This window comes from Astyanax mexicanus, chromosome 18 (genome assembly GCF_023375975.1).
Source record: "Astyanax mexicanus isolate ESR-SI-001 chromosome 18, AstMex3_surface, whole genome shotgun sequence".
NCBI classification, from domain to species: domain Eukaryota; kingdom Metazoa; phylum Chordata; class Actinopteri; order Characiformes; family Acestrorhamphidae; genus Astyanax; species Astyanax mexicanus.
In genome coordinates this window covers 35,461,829-35,477,363 of record NC_064425.1, presented here as the reverse complement: position 1 = coordinate 35,477,363, position 15,535 = coordinate 35,461,829, and the positions used below count along the sequence as shown (strand labels likewise).

Genomic DNA, 15,535 nt, shown 5'->3' with positions numbered 1-15,535 from the left:
AAACCTCCACCGTCAGATCTAAAACCTCCACTGTCAGATCTAAAACCTCCACTGTCAGATCTAAAACCTCCATCGTCAGATCTAAAACCTCCATCGTCAGATCTAAAACCTCCACCGTCAGATCTAAAATCTTCACTATAAGATCTAAAACCTCCATCGTCAGATCTAAAACCTCCACCGTCAGATCTAAAACCTCCACAGTCAGATCTAAAACCTCCACTGTCAGATCTAAAACCTCCACCGTCAGATCTAAAGTCTCCACTGTCAGATCTAAAATCTCCACAGTCAGATCTAAAACCTCCACTGTCAGATCTAAAACCTCCACCGTCAGATCTAAAGTCTCCACCGTCAGATCTAAAATCTGCACCGTCAGTTCTAAAACCTCCATCGTCAGATCTAAAATCTCCACCGTCAGATCTAAAACCTCCACCGTCAGATTTAAAACCTCCATCGTCACATCTAAAACCTCCATCGTCAGATCTAAAACCTCCACCATCAGATTTAAAACCTCCATCGTCAGATCTAAAACCTCCATCGTCAGATCTAAAACCTCCACCGTCAGATCTAAAACCTCCATCGTCAGATCTAAAACCTCCATCGTCAGATCTAAAACCTCCACCGTCAGATCTAAAATCTTCACTATAAGATCTAAAACCTCCATCGTCAGATCTAAAACCTCCACCGTCAGATCTAAAACCTCCACAGTCAGATCTAAAACCTCCACTGTCAGATCTAAAACCTCCACCGTCAGATCTAAAGTCTCCACTGTCAGATCTAAAATCTCCACAGTCAGATCTAAAACCTCCACTGTCAGATCTAAAACCTCCACCGTCAGATCTAAAGTCTCCACCGTCAGATCTAAAATCTGCACCGTCAGTTCTAAAACCTCCATCGTCAGATCTAAAATCTCCACCGTCAGATCTAAAACCTCCACCGTCAGATTTAAAACCTCCATCGTCACATCTAAAACCTCCATCGTCAGATCTAAAACCTCCACCATCAGATTTAAAACCTCCATCGTCAGATCTAAAACCTCCATCGTCAGATCTAAAACCTCCACCGTCAGATCTAAAACCTCCATCGTCAGATCTAAAATCTCCACCGTCAGATCTAAAATCTTCACTATCGGATCTAAACCCTCCACCGTCAGATCTAAACCCTCCACCGTCAGATCTAAAATTTCCATCGTCAGATCTAAAGTCTCCACCGTCAGATCTAAAGTCTCCACCGTCAGATCTAAAGTCTCCACCGTCAGATCTAAAATTTCCATCGTCAGATCTAAAGTCTCCACCGTCAGATCTAAAGTCTCCACCGTCAGATCTAAAGTCTCCACCGTCAGATCTAAAGTCTCCACCGTCAGATCTAAAATCTCCACCGTCAGATCTAAAACCTCCACCGTCAGATCTAAAACCTCCATCGTCGGATCTAAAATTTCCACCGTCAGATCTAAAACCTCCACCGTCAGATCTAAAATCTTCACTATCAAATCTAAAACCCCCATCGTCAGATCTTAAACCTCCACCGTCAGATCTAAAACCTCCACCGTCAGATCTAAAACCTCCACCGTCAGATCTAAAACCTCCACCGTCAGATCTAAAATTTTCATCGCCAGATCTAAAATTTCCACCGTCAGATCTAAAACCTCCACCGTCAGATTTAAAACCTCCATCGTCACATCTAAAACCTCCATCGTCAGATCTAAAACCTCCACCATCAGATTTAAAACCTCCATCGTCAGATCTAAAACCTCCATCGTCAGATCTAAAACCTCCACCGTCAGATCTAAAACCTCCATCGTCAGATCTAAAACCTCCATCGTCGGATCTAAAATTTCCACCGTCAGATCTAAAACCTCCACCGTCAGATCTAAAATCTTCACTATCAAATCTAAAACCCCCATCGTCAGATCTAAAACCTCCACCGTCAGATCTAAAACCTCCATCGTCAGATCTAAAACCTCCACCGTCAGATCTAAAACCTCCACCGTCAGATCTAAAATTTTCATCGCCAGATCTAAAATTTCCACCGTCAGATCTAAAGTCTCCACCGTCAGATCTAAAGTCTCCACCGTCAGATCTAAAACCTCCACCCTCAGATCCAAAATCTTCACTATCAGATCTAAAACCTCCATCGTCAGATCAAAAACCTCCACCATCAGATCTAAAACCTCCACGGTCAGATCTAACGTCTCCACGGTCAGATCTAAAACCTCCACCCTCAGATCTAAAATCTTCACCGTCAGATCTAAAACCTCCACCGTCAGATCTAAAGTCTCCACCGTCAGATCTAAAACCTCCACCGTCAGATATAAAACCTCCACCGTCAGATCTAAAATTTCCACCGTCAGATCTAAAATTTCCACCGTCAGATCTAAAATTTCCATCGTCAGATCTAAAATCTCCATTGTCAGATCTAAAATTTCCACCGTCAGATCTAAAGTCTCCACCGTCAGATCTAAAGTCTCCACCGTCAGATCTAAAGTCTCCACCGTCCGATCTAAAATCTCCACCGTCAGATCTAACATCTTCACTATCAGATCTAAAACCTCCATCGTCAGATCTAAAGTCTCCACCGTCAGATCTAAAATCTTCACTATCGGATCTAAAACCTCCATCGTCAGATCTAAAACCTCCATCGTCAGATCTAAAATTTCCATCGTCAGATCTAAAGTCTCCAGCGTCAGATCTAAAGTCTCCACCGTCAGATCTAAAGTCTCCACCGTCAGATCTAAAATCTGCACCGTCAGTTCTAAAACCTCCACCGTCAGATCTAAAACCTCCACCGTCAGATCTAAAACCTCCACCGTCAGATCTAAAACCTCCACTGTCATATCTAAAACCTCCATCGTCAGCTCTAAAATTTCCATCGTCAGATCTAAAACCTCCACCGTCAGATCTAAAACCTCCACCGTCAGATCTAAAACCTCCACAGTCAGATCTAAAATCTTCACTATCGGATCTAAAATCTTCACTATTTGATCTAAGACCTCCATCGTCAGATCTAAAACCTCCACCTTCAGATCTAAAACCTCCACCGTCAGATCTAAAATCTTCACTATCAAATCTAAAACCTCCACCGTCAGATCTAAAACCTCCACCGTCAGATCTAAAACCTCCACCGTCAGATCTAAAACCTCCACCGTCAGATCTAAAATTTCCATCGTCAGATCTAAAACCTCCACCGTCAGATCTAAAACCTCCACCGTCAGAACTAAAGTCTCCACCGTCAGATCTAAAATCTCCACCGTCAGATCTAAAACCTCCATCGTCAGATCTAAAATTTCCATCGTCAGATCTAAAATTTCCATCGTCAGATCTAAAATTTCCATCGTCAGATCTAAAACCTCCATCGTCAGATCTAAAACCTCCACCGTCAGATCTAAAATCTTCACCATCGGATCTAAGACCTCCATCGTCAGATGTAAAACCTCCATCGTCAGATCTAAAACCTCCACCGTCGGATCTAAAATCTTCACTATCGGATCTAAAACCTCCTTCGTCAGATCTAAAACCTCCACCGTCAGATCTAAAACCTCCACCGTCAGATCTAAAACCTCCACCGTCAGATCTAAAACCTCCACCGTCAGATCTAAAATTTCCATCGTCAGATCTAAAACCTCCACCGTCAGATCTAAAACCTCCACCGTCAGAACTAAAGTCTCCACCGTCAGATCTAAAATCTCCACCGTCAGATCTAAAACCTCCATCGTCAGATCTAAAATTTCCATCGTCAGATCTAAAACCTCCACCGTCAGATCTAAAGTCTCCACCGTCAGATCTAAAGTCTCCACCGTCAGATCTAAAGTCTCCACCGTCAGATCTAAAATCTGCACCGTCAGTTCCAAAACCTCCACCGTCAGATCTAAAACCTCCACCGTCAGATCTAAAACCTCCACAGTCAGATCTAAAACCTCCACAGTCAGATCTAAAACCTCCACTGTCAGATCTAAAACCTCCACTGTCAGATCTAAAACCTCCACTGTCAGATCTAAAACCTCCACTGTCAGATCTAAAACCTCCACAGTCAGATCTAAAACCTCCACTGTCAGATCTAAAACCTCCACTGTCAGATCTAAAACCTCCACTGTCAGATCTAAAACCTCCACTGTCAGATCTAAAACCTCCATCGTCAGATCTAAAACCTCCACTGTCAGATCTAAAACCTCCATCGTCAGATGTAAAACCTCCACCGTCAGATCTAAAATCTTCACTATCAAATCTAAAACCTCCATCGTCAGATCTAAAACCTCCATCGTCAGATCTAAAACCTCCACCGTCAGATCTAAAATCTTCACTATCGGATCTAAGACCTCCATCGTCAGATGTAAAACCTCCATCGTCAAATCTAAAACCTCCACCTTCAGATCTAAAACCTCCACAGTCAGATCTAACGTCTCCACCGTCAGATCTAACGTCTCCACCGTCAGATCTAACGTCTCCACCGTCAGATCTAACGTCTCCACCGTCAGATCTAAAATCTCCACCGTCAGATCTAAAGTCTCCACCATCAGATCTAAAACCTCCACCGTCAGATCTAAAACCTCCACCGTCAGATCTAAAACCTCCACCGTCAGATCTAAAATTTCCATCGTCAGATCTAAAACCTCCACCTTCAGATCTAAAACCTCCACAGTCAGATCTAACGTCTCCACCGTCAGATCTAACGTCTCCACCGTCAGATCTAACGTCTCCACCGTCAGATCTAAAATCTCCACCGTCAGATCTAAAGTCTCCACCATCAGATCTAAAACCTCCACCGTCAGATCTAAAACCTCCACCGTCAGATCTAAAACCTCCACCGTCAGATCTAAAACCTCCACCGTCAGATCTAAAATTTCCATCGTCAGATCTAAAACCTCCATCGTCAGATCTAAAGTCTCCACCGTCAGATCTAAAATCTTCACTATCGGATCTAAAACCTCCTTCGTCAGATCTAAAACCTCCACCGTCAGATCTAAAGTCTCCACCATCAGATCTAAAACCTCCACCATCAGATCTAAAACCTCCACCGTCAGATCTAAAACCTCCACCGTCAGATCTAAAACCTCCACCGTCAGATCTAAAACCTCCACCGTCAGATCTAAAATTTCCATCGTCAGATCTAAAACCTCCACCGTCAGATCTAAAACCTCCACTGTCAGATCTAAAACCTCCACCGTCAGATCTAAAACCTCCACCGTCAGATCTAAAACCTCCACCGTCAGATCTAAAATTTCCATCGTCAGATCTAATGTCTCCACCGTCAGATCTAAAGTCTCCACCGTCAGAACTAAAACCTCCACCGTCAGATCTAAAACCTCCACCGTCAGATCTAAAATTTCCATCGTCAGATCTAAAGTCTCCACCGTCAGATCTAAAGTCTCCACAGTCAGAACTAAAGTCTCCACCGTCAGATCTAAAATCTCCACCGTCAGAACTAAAGTCTCTACCGTCAGATCTAAAATCTCCACTATCAGATCTAAAACCTCCACCGTCAGATCTAAAACCTCCATCGTCGGATCTAAAATTTCCACCGTCAGATCTAAAACCTCCACCGTCAGATCTAAAATCTTCACTATCAAATCTAAAACCTCCATCGTCAGATCTAAAACGTCCACTGTCACATCTAAAGTCTCCACCGTCAGATCTAAAACCTCCATCGTCAGATCTAAAACCTCCACCATCAGATCCAAAGTCTCCACCGTCAGATCTAAAATTTCCATCGTCAGATCTAAAACCTCCATCGTCAGACCTAAAACCTCCACCGTCAGATCTAAAATCTCCACCGTCAGATCTAAAATCTCCACAGTCAGATCTAAAACCTCCATCGTCGGATCTAAAATTTCCACCATCAGATCTAAAACCTCCACCGTCAGATCTAAAAACTTAACTATCAAATCTAAAACCTCCACCGTCAGATCTAAAACCTCCACTGTCAGATCTAAAACCTCCACTGTCAGATCTAAAACCTCCATCGTCAGATCTAAAACCTCCATCGTCAGATCTAAAACCTCCACCGTCAGATCTAAAATCTTCACTATAAGATCTAAAACCTCCATCGTCAGATCTAAAACCTCCACCGTCAGATCTAAAACCTCCACAGTCAGATCTAAAACCTCCACTGTCAGATCTAAAACCTCCACCGTCAGATCTAAAGTCTCCACCGTCAGATCTAAAATCTCCACAGTCAGATCTAAAACCTCCACTGTCAGATCTAAAACCTCCACCGTCAGATCTAAAGTCTCCACCGTCAGATCTAAAATCTGCACCGTCAGTTCTAAAACCTCCACCGTCAGATCTAAAATCTCCACCGTCAGATCTAAAATCTCTATCGTCAGATCTAAAGTCTCCACCGTCAGATCTAAAACCTCCTTCGTCAGATCTAAAACCTCCTTCATCAGATCTAAAACCTCCACCGTCAGATCTAAAACCTCCACCGTCAGATCTAAAACCTCCACCGTCAGATCTAAAACCTCCACCGTCAGATCTAAAATTTCCATCGTCAGATCTAAAATTTCCATCGTCAGATCTAAAGTCTCCACCGTCAGAACTAAAGTCTCCACCGTCAGATCTAAAATCTCCACCGTCAGAACTAAAGTCTCTACCGTCAGATCTAAAATCTCTACCGTCAGATCTAAAATCTCCACTATCAGATCTAAAACCTCCACCGTCAGATCTAAAACCTTCATCGTTGGATCTAAAATTTCCACCGTCAGATCTAAAACCTCCCCCGTCAGATCTAAAATCTTCACTATCAAATGTAAAACCTCCATCGTCAGATCTAAAACCTCCACCGTCAGATCTAAAATTTCCATCGTCAGATCTAAAACCTCCACCGTCAGATCTAAAACCTCCACCGTCAGATCTAAAACCTCCACCGTCAGATCTAAAACCTCCACCGTCAGATCTAAAATTTCCATCGTCAGATCTAATGTCTCCACCGTCAGATCTAAAGTCTCCACCGTCAGAACTAAAACCTCCACCGTCAGATCTAAAACCTCCACCGTCAGATCTAAAATTTCCATCGTCAGATCTAATGTCTCCACCGTCAGATCTAAAGTCTCCACCGTCAGAACTAAAGTCTCCACTGTCAGATCTAAAATCTCCACCGTCAGAACTAAAGTCTCTACCATCAGATCTAAAATCTCCACTATCAGATCTAAAACCTCCACCGTCAGATCTAAAACCTCCATCGTCGGATCTAAAATTTCCACCGTCAGATCTAAAACCTCCACCGTCAGATCTAAAATCTTCACTATCAAATCTAAAACCTCCATCGTCAGATCTAAAACCTCCACCGTCAGATCTAAAATTTCCATCGTCAGATCTAAAACCTCCACCGTCAGATCTAAAACCTCCACCGTCAGATCTAAAACCTCCACCGTCAGATCTAAAACCTCCACCGTCAGATCTAAAATTTCCATCGTCAGATCTAATGTCTCCACCGTCAGATCTAAAGTCTCCACCGTCAGAACTAAAACCTCCACCATCAGATCTAAAACCTCCACCGTCAGATCTAAAATTTCCATCGTCAGATCTAATGTCTCCACCGTCAGATCTAAAGTCTCCACCGTCAGAACTAAAGTCTCCACTGTCAGATCTAAAATCTCCACCGTCAGAACTAAAGTCTCTACCATCAGATCTAAAATCTCCACTATCAGATCTAAAACCTCCACCGTCAGATCTAAAACCTCCATCGTCGGATCTAAAATTTCCACCGTCAGATCTAAAACCTCCACCGTCAGATCTAAAATCTTCACTATCAAATCTAAAACCTCCATCGTCAGATCTAAAACGTCCACTGTCAGATCTAAAACCTCCACCATCAGATCCAAAGTCTCCACCGTCAGATCTAAAATTTCCATCGTCAGATCTAAAACCTCCATCGTCAGACCTAAAACCTCCACCGTCAGATCTAAAATCTCCACCGTCAGATCTAAAATCTCCACAGTCAGATCTAAAACCTCCATCGTCGGATCTAAAATTTCCACCATCAGATCTAAAACCTCCACCGTCAGATCTAAAACCTCCATCGTCGGATCTAAAATTTCCACCGTCAGATCTAAAACCTCCACCGTCAGATCTAAAATCTTCACTATCAAATCTAAAACCTCCACCGTCAGATCTAAAACCTCCACTGTCAGATCTAAAACCTCCACTGTCAGATCTAAAACCTCCATCGTCAGATCTAAAACCTCCATCGTCAGATCTAAAACCTCCACCGTCAGATCTAAAATCTTCACTATAAGATCTAAAACCTCCATCGTCAGATCTAAAACCTCCACCGTCAGATCTAAAACCTCCACAGTCAGATCTAAAACCTCCACTGTCAGATCTAAAACCTCCACCGTCAGATCTAAAGTCTCCACCGTCAGATCTAAAATCTCCACAGTCAGATCTAAAACCTCCACTGTCAGATCTAAAACCTCCACCGTCAGATCTAAAGTCTCCACCGTCAGATCTAAAATCTGCACCGTCAGTTCTAAAACCTCCACCGTCAGATCTAAAATCTCCACCGTCAGATCTAAAATCTCTATCGTCAGATCTAAAGTCTCCACCGTCAGATCTAAAACCTCCTTCGTCAGATCTAAAACCTCCTTCGTCAGATCTAAAACCTCCACCGTCAGATCTAAAACCTCCACCGTCAGATCTAAAACCTCCACCGTCAGATCTAAAACCTCCACCGTCAGATCTAAAATTTCCATCGTCAGATCTAAAATTTCCATCGTCAGATCTAAAGTCTCCACCGTCAGAACTAAAGTCTCCACCGTCAGATCTAAAATCTCCACCGTCAGAACTAAAGTCTCTACCGTCAGATCTAAAATCTCTACCGTCAGATCTAAAATCTCCACTATCAGATCTAAAACCTCCACCGTCAGATCTAAAACCTTCATCGTTGGATCTAAAATTTCCACCGTCAGATCTAAAACCTCCCCCGTCAGATCTAAAATCTTCACTATCAAATGTAAAACCTCCATCGTCAGATCTAAAACGTCCACTGTCACATCTAAAGTCTCCACCGTCAGATCTAAAACCTCCAACGTCAGAACTAAAACCTCCAACGTCAGAACTAAAACCTCCACCGTCAGAACTAAAGTCTCCACCGTCAGATCTATAACCTCCACCGTCAGATCTAAAGTCTCCAATGTCAGAACTAAAACCTCCACCGTCAGAACTAAAACCTCCATCTTCAGATCAAAACCTTCACCTTCAGAACTAAAACCTCCACCGTCAGATCTAAAACCTCCATTTTTTGGTTTGTTTTTTCTTTGGATTTAGGCATAAAGTAAACTTTGTATAATGTTGGATCTTTAAACGGAGTATACCTCAAACAGTAAAAAAATTAACAAGTGAAAACTCAACATTTAATTACATACTGTGCATCCAAAAAGTATTCACAGCGCTTCACTTTTTCCACATTTTGTTACGTTACAGCCTTATTCCAAATTGCATTATATTAATCTCTTTTTTTATTCTACACAAAATACCCAATTATGACCATGTGAAAAAAGTTTTCTTGAGTTCTGAAAATGTATTAAAATAAAAAAAACAAAGAAATCATATTTACATTATTATTCACAGCCTTTGTTTAATACTTTGTAGAACCACCCTTGGCAGCAGCCTCAAGTCTTTTTTAATATGACGCCACAGCTTGGCACACCTCTCTTTAGTCAGTTTTCCCCGTTCTTCTTTGCAGTACCTCTGAAGCTCCATCAGGTTGGATGGGAGATGTCTGTGCACAGCCATTTTCAGATCTCTCCAGAGATGTTCAATTCTCCCCCAATCGCTCAATTTAGACTGTCGGTCGGCTCTAGGAAGAGTCCTGGTGGTTCCAAACTTCTTCCATTTGCAAATGATGGACGCCACTGGGACCTTCAAAGCAGCATTTTTTCTGTATCCTTCCCCAGATTTGTGCCTCGAGACAATTTAGTCTCTGAGGTCTACAGACAATTCCTTTGATTTCATGCTTTGTTTTTGCACTCAGACATGCAGTCAACTGTAGGACCTTATATAGACAGGTGTGTGCCTTTCCAATTTACTGGATTTACCACAGGTGGATTCCATTTAAGCTGTAGAAACATCTCAAGGATGATCAGTGGAAACAGGATGTACCTGAGCTCAATTTTGAGCTTCATGGTGAATACTTGTGTAAATGTAATTTCTTTTTTTTTTCTTTTTTTAATTGTTTTTAATACATTTTTAGAACTCTCAAGAGTTTTATTTTGTGTAGATTTCTGAGGAAAGTGATTAATATAATACAATTTGGAATAAGGCTGTAACATAACTAAATGTGGAAAAAGTGAAGCGCTGTGAAAACTTTTCGGATGCACTGTGTATGTACTAAAAAAAACTAGATTATGAATTTAAAAAACATGTTTTTGATGTATGTAGGCCTGACAGCTGGGAGGAATAAAGAGTCCTGTGCCTTTTTTTCTTTGCTAATGGCTGTGTAGAGGGAGGTTACGTTTTTGACAGCAGGGCAGCTGTAACCTTTCACTCACTGCTGTCAAGTCAGAAAGACCTCACTACCTTTATTTTTTTTATTTTTTGTTTTGTAGAGTATTTATCTATGTTTATGGATGCTGTGAGCATTTAATAAAGAACACTGGGGATTTGGCACTTACCTTGGATATATATGTCTCTATCTTGGTGGTAAAGTCCACCTCCAGCCCTCCATTCACACGTTAAATTCAACTGCTTTAACAAGTGGTAGTAACATTCACTATATAATAAATAAACCTAAATAAATAAAGCAATAATAAATAAACCAATAAATAAAAAAGTTAGCTGTTTATTGTCTGACTGTGTTAACACAAACATAGTAATACCTAAATTACCCAAATTCTTAAGAAGAATATGTTTTGAAATGAACTGCATGGATTGTAAACAGAGTTAGTTTGCATGTCTAAGAAATTACTTTTCTTTGTATACTAGGTTTAATCTAGATCTGGGAAATGAGCCCAGAGTACAGTCAGAGTTCTACATCAGCCTTTATTGCTTATTTCATTACCTTCTCCCACCTTCATATCCAATTCCTCATTTTTCTCTCTTTCTCTTCCTGTTCTCTTTTTCAGGGGACACACCTTCTGTTCTACATTTGGGCTTAAAGTGTGAAACATGCTTATAATCCCACACACATCTATAACACACACACACACGCATGCACAGAAAATACAGCACAACTCTGCCTGTGCGATAAACATGGCACTCCATTGCTCCTATTCATTTTCTTTCTTTTAATGCCTCACACACTGCTGTAGGAATTGTCCTCTGCTGGTAGAAGCAGTTATTAATGCAGAAGTTTTGCTACTTACTTATCCGCACAAGCACTAGTTCACATTCTGTGTGTATAGAGGGACTTCCATTCTGCTGATGGATGAAGACACCCTCACACCAACACACAACTATTTCAGTGTTTTGTTTTGTTTTTTTTGGGGTGGGGGTTGGAACTACCACCCAGACTCCACTCTCAGCTCGTACTTCAGTCAGTGTACATTTTGAAGATCTTTATATTTCCACAAATGACAAAGACAGCTGTCTTGTCCAGTGCTGTGGGCAAATGATGCATTTCATTCCAAAGACTGCTGTGAAGGACTTTCTACAGTCTTCAGTTGCCACTTTGTCAGCAGTACAGCAAATCTCATAGCTTTAACTTTGGCCTCACATCTGCACACAGAAAGCCTTAGAATTCCAGCGTTCTCTGTACAGTTCTGTAAGTTTTGTGTTAGCTATGTCTGTTGAGTGTATGCTATGAATGATTCATATTCACACTGGTCACATTTACAGGCAGTGGTCTGTTGGCGGATGAATCACTGTCTTTTTTCAGTAAGTATATGTAAGGAACGTTATATTGCAGACTGTTGTTGGCTGGGTTAGTGCAAGAAATGTGTTTTGTAAATAATGTGACACTATCCCAGTATGCCCTGTACATAACCCACTGTCTCCCAAATCTTGGTGCTAAGCTCTTCTGAATCAGGGAACTGTTGGTGTAAGCGGGTGAAAAGTATTCGTTCCTGGCCTTAGCCTGCCGTTGCTAAGTTGTACCATCCAGTAGACAGTTTCCTATGACTTCAGAACGATAGCCGATCGAGTGAAATTTCAAAAGTGATGTAAGAAGTATTTTGATTTTTATTATGTTTGAAGATCAGTTTGAGGGAGGAAACCAAACTGTAAGGGAAGTGCCAAATGCATATTGGTAATGGAACAGGGTAAGGCATTTTCCTCAGAATGGATTTATTATCTATTTTCAGCACTCTAATTTTAACAGTTAGCTGTTTATGATTAAACACTCCAATGCACGAGTTATTGACCAGTGTGACTGATGAGCGCATTCCCAATATTTTAACTCAGCCAAGGTTGAAAAAGTAGATCCTTTTGATGTGAAGTTAGCTAAAGGATTCAGGTTGGTACTGTACCTTTCCCAGACAAAAAAAAAAAAAACTAAACATAAAGTTGACCATGGATGGTATGGCCAGATTCATAAAGCACACTGTCAGATTTATCACAATGTTAACAGTAGACATCACCTCAGTGTACTCTTTTATTAATGAAGATAACAGGTGAACCCAGCTGTAAATGTTTTTTCAGTGTTTGTAAAGATTTACTGTCTACTCTCCATGCTGTACACGCAATAAAACCTTATTAATGTTAGTTAAATCTGTGGAGTAAACACTGCAAGACCGACATCACAAATAAGAGTTGAAACAAATTGTTTTACTCCAGAATGATTTTACAGCAAGCAAACTCTGCACGGTTCATCACAATAAATTAGATTAAAGAGATGCTATTCTTTTACTCTGTTAGAATAAAAAATAAGCTTAAACTCAGAGTAAACATGCAGTTTGTTTTAAATGTTTAAAAATTTTCATTCCATTTTTATGGGGATGTTTTGCCTACATTGTTCTTCTTGTCAAAGTGACTGTTTTTAGATTGGAGACCATATGATACTTTTATTATTTACCAAACATGTATATTTATTTTTGTCACTGTTTGTTGCTGTATTTTACCAAACAGTGCTTCGGCTTTTTTCATGTTACTGCTCTAATACTATTGCTCGGCCTGTAAGGATTTCACTCTGTTTGGCACTCAGACAGGTGCTCAGTGCTGGGGGGTATTCCAGAAAGCAGGTTAAGTGACAAAACCGGGTAAGTAAACTCAGAGTTAACGGAAACTCAGAGTTTTCCGTTCCAGAAACCAAGCTTAGAGAGAACCTGAGTCAGTTACTATAGCAACTTACGCTCTGAAGCTAACCTGCTCGCTGGCAGGTTAGCTTACTCCGAACTCAGGGTTACGGCCACTTTTCTCATGCAAACGGATCCAGTTGATATTGAAGCGCAAATTATTCACAGAGCTCTCCGTCCTGAACGAGTAATTAGACCCAGATTAGACGTGTTTTTTAGTTTCTCCTTGAACGTTACCGTTTTTCCTCGCAGTCAATGTTATACCTAAACAATATTTTAAAGCCAAACATTTAAAATATCCCACATCGTGGATCAGCCTTTTAAAGTATGCCTAACTTTAAAACAGTTGTTGTCCAGTTTTGTGGTGTTCCTGGGCATAAGCCTTTAATGAACATTAAAGAGGAATTCCACAGAATTGCAGGGTTGTCTTTATAACAAAAATTACAAAATTATCAGAAAAATGGGAAGTGGAAGATAAGTAGCTCTGCAAAATTATATTTATTAAATAAATAAATAATTATATTATTAAAATAATATTTTAGGATTTCCAAGAGTCATTGGATGCATGGATGGAACCCACGTTCCAATTAAAGCACCTGCCTTAAATGAAGGGGATTATGTAAACACAAAATGCTTCCACAGCATTAATATACAAGTACTGATCATAAATTTACTACTTAAAAAAAGGGACTAATATTTAACACATTACACAAACTTATTTTCTCCTCCATTAATGATTCCATGAGTGATGGGCCTCCACTGTTCTGTGAAAGTGCCAGCTCCTCTGCCTGGGTAAAAGGTGGCGATGGTGTCATCCCTCCTGTTTTTCTTACCTCAGCCTTTTTCCTATTAGCTACAAAACCACAATCAACTGTAGGGCAACTAAGCTTGATAAAAGTAACAATGTTAGGTAGTTGTGTACAAGTCAGACCACTGTGGACTATGTTTGACTAGTTGACTCTGTCAGCTATTTTTGCCCAAACTGACTCCCTTGAACGCGCTTCAGCTGGGGTTAACCTAATCAGAGTTGAGTAACCTAACTCTGATCAGCTGCTGTGGACTGAAAACTCGGAGTATGACGCGGTGAGGTAAGTCAACTCGGAGTTCAGGGTTAGGTTTGGAGTTTGTTGAACCAGCTTTCTGGAATACCCCCCTGGTCATTAGATGGTGAGGGTAAAACCCTGCAGTGTGACTTAAATTTTATTATTGTGCCACACGTTTTACTCGTGGTTAGCATCAGGATGAATCTGACCTGATGCCATTTGTGCTAAATGATGAGTTAGCTGCTCAATAAATCAACACATGAACTGGCTTTACTGGGAGAAACTTCAATGCACGCTAATGATTAGCATCATTCTACACTACACCTGAACCTAAAAAGGATTATTTAGTTTCCAATTAAACTAATTATCTAGATTATCTCTAGCAGACCCCAGATGGCACGAGTCTGTGGGAAATTTCACATTTGAAACTCATACTGACATTTAATATCAAAGTAACAACACTGCATACTATGGGGAAATTATTTGATAAATAAAGAAAAGCTGCCACAGCTCTTGAATTTTTCTCCAAAAGTTTTCGTTATTGTGATTCCAATGATTGAAGTGTACGTATACAATAGTGTCATAAATTATCATTTTCTAGGCTTAGGAGCTGCTTGTTTGGGGGAGGGGACTGTTGAATAAACTGGTTGTTTGATATGAAAAAGTCATGGTAAAAGGACTGATTATTCCTGAGTTTTCTTAATCGCAATTTATCACTGTGTGATATATTGTAAATCATATTAAACTGCATTTAAACATTATGCTCTAACTCCAAGACCTGCCTTTTATTTATTTTGTTTTGTTACACATTTTTAAACTGCATTCTAGCTTTAAATTAAAATTAAATTTACATACATTTACTGTTCTTTAATTTTCATTTGTGTGCAGGTGTTTTGTTATTTGGAGAAAAAAATAAAGATTTTGTACATATTATGCAGAACGATGATGTGTCCTTTGTTATTAGATTTTTACAGATTTTAAGCATATTTGCTGAAAAGGTCAATATTTGGGCTTATTTGTCTAAATAAACTAGATGTTAAAGGGAACCATAGAGAAAAGTATTTATTCTTTCACAGAATAACCCAGCAATTAAACTTTGCAAAAGTAATTGCCCTATTATGGGAAGGAACAAATAAGAGCAACTGGCCTGCCAAAAATTAAGGACATCAGTTTCAGGAGAGCATCAAAGGCAGGTTTCTCCAATATATCCTATAATCCTATCATATATCATATCATATGTATATACACTGCTCAAAAAATAAAGGGAACACTAAAATAACACATCCTAAAATCCTATGAATAAAATATTCCTTATTTCTCTATATATATATTA

At 40.3% G+C, this 15,535-nt stretch overlaps 1 protein-coding gene across 4 annotated transcripts in view; it reads left to right on the top strand.

Annotated features, from left to right (window-relative positions):
- Nucleotides 1-15,132, top strand: part of strn4 (striatin, calmodulin binding protein 4) — a 91,905-nt gene extending 76,773 nt beyond the window's left edge. For 3 of the 4 annotated variants that reach the window (XM_049467397.1, XM_049467394.1, XM_049467396.1), the window contains exon 18: nucleotides 11,054-15,132. The gene's annotated coding sequence lies outside the window, so the exon portion shown is untranslated. Of the gene's footprint in view, nucleotides 1-9,675; nucleotides 10,603-11,053 lie in introns of those variants that run through there. The other variant, XM_049467395.1, reaches the window with a different exon arrangement.
- Nucleotides 15,133-15,535: the final 403 nt, after the last annotated feature.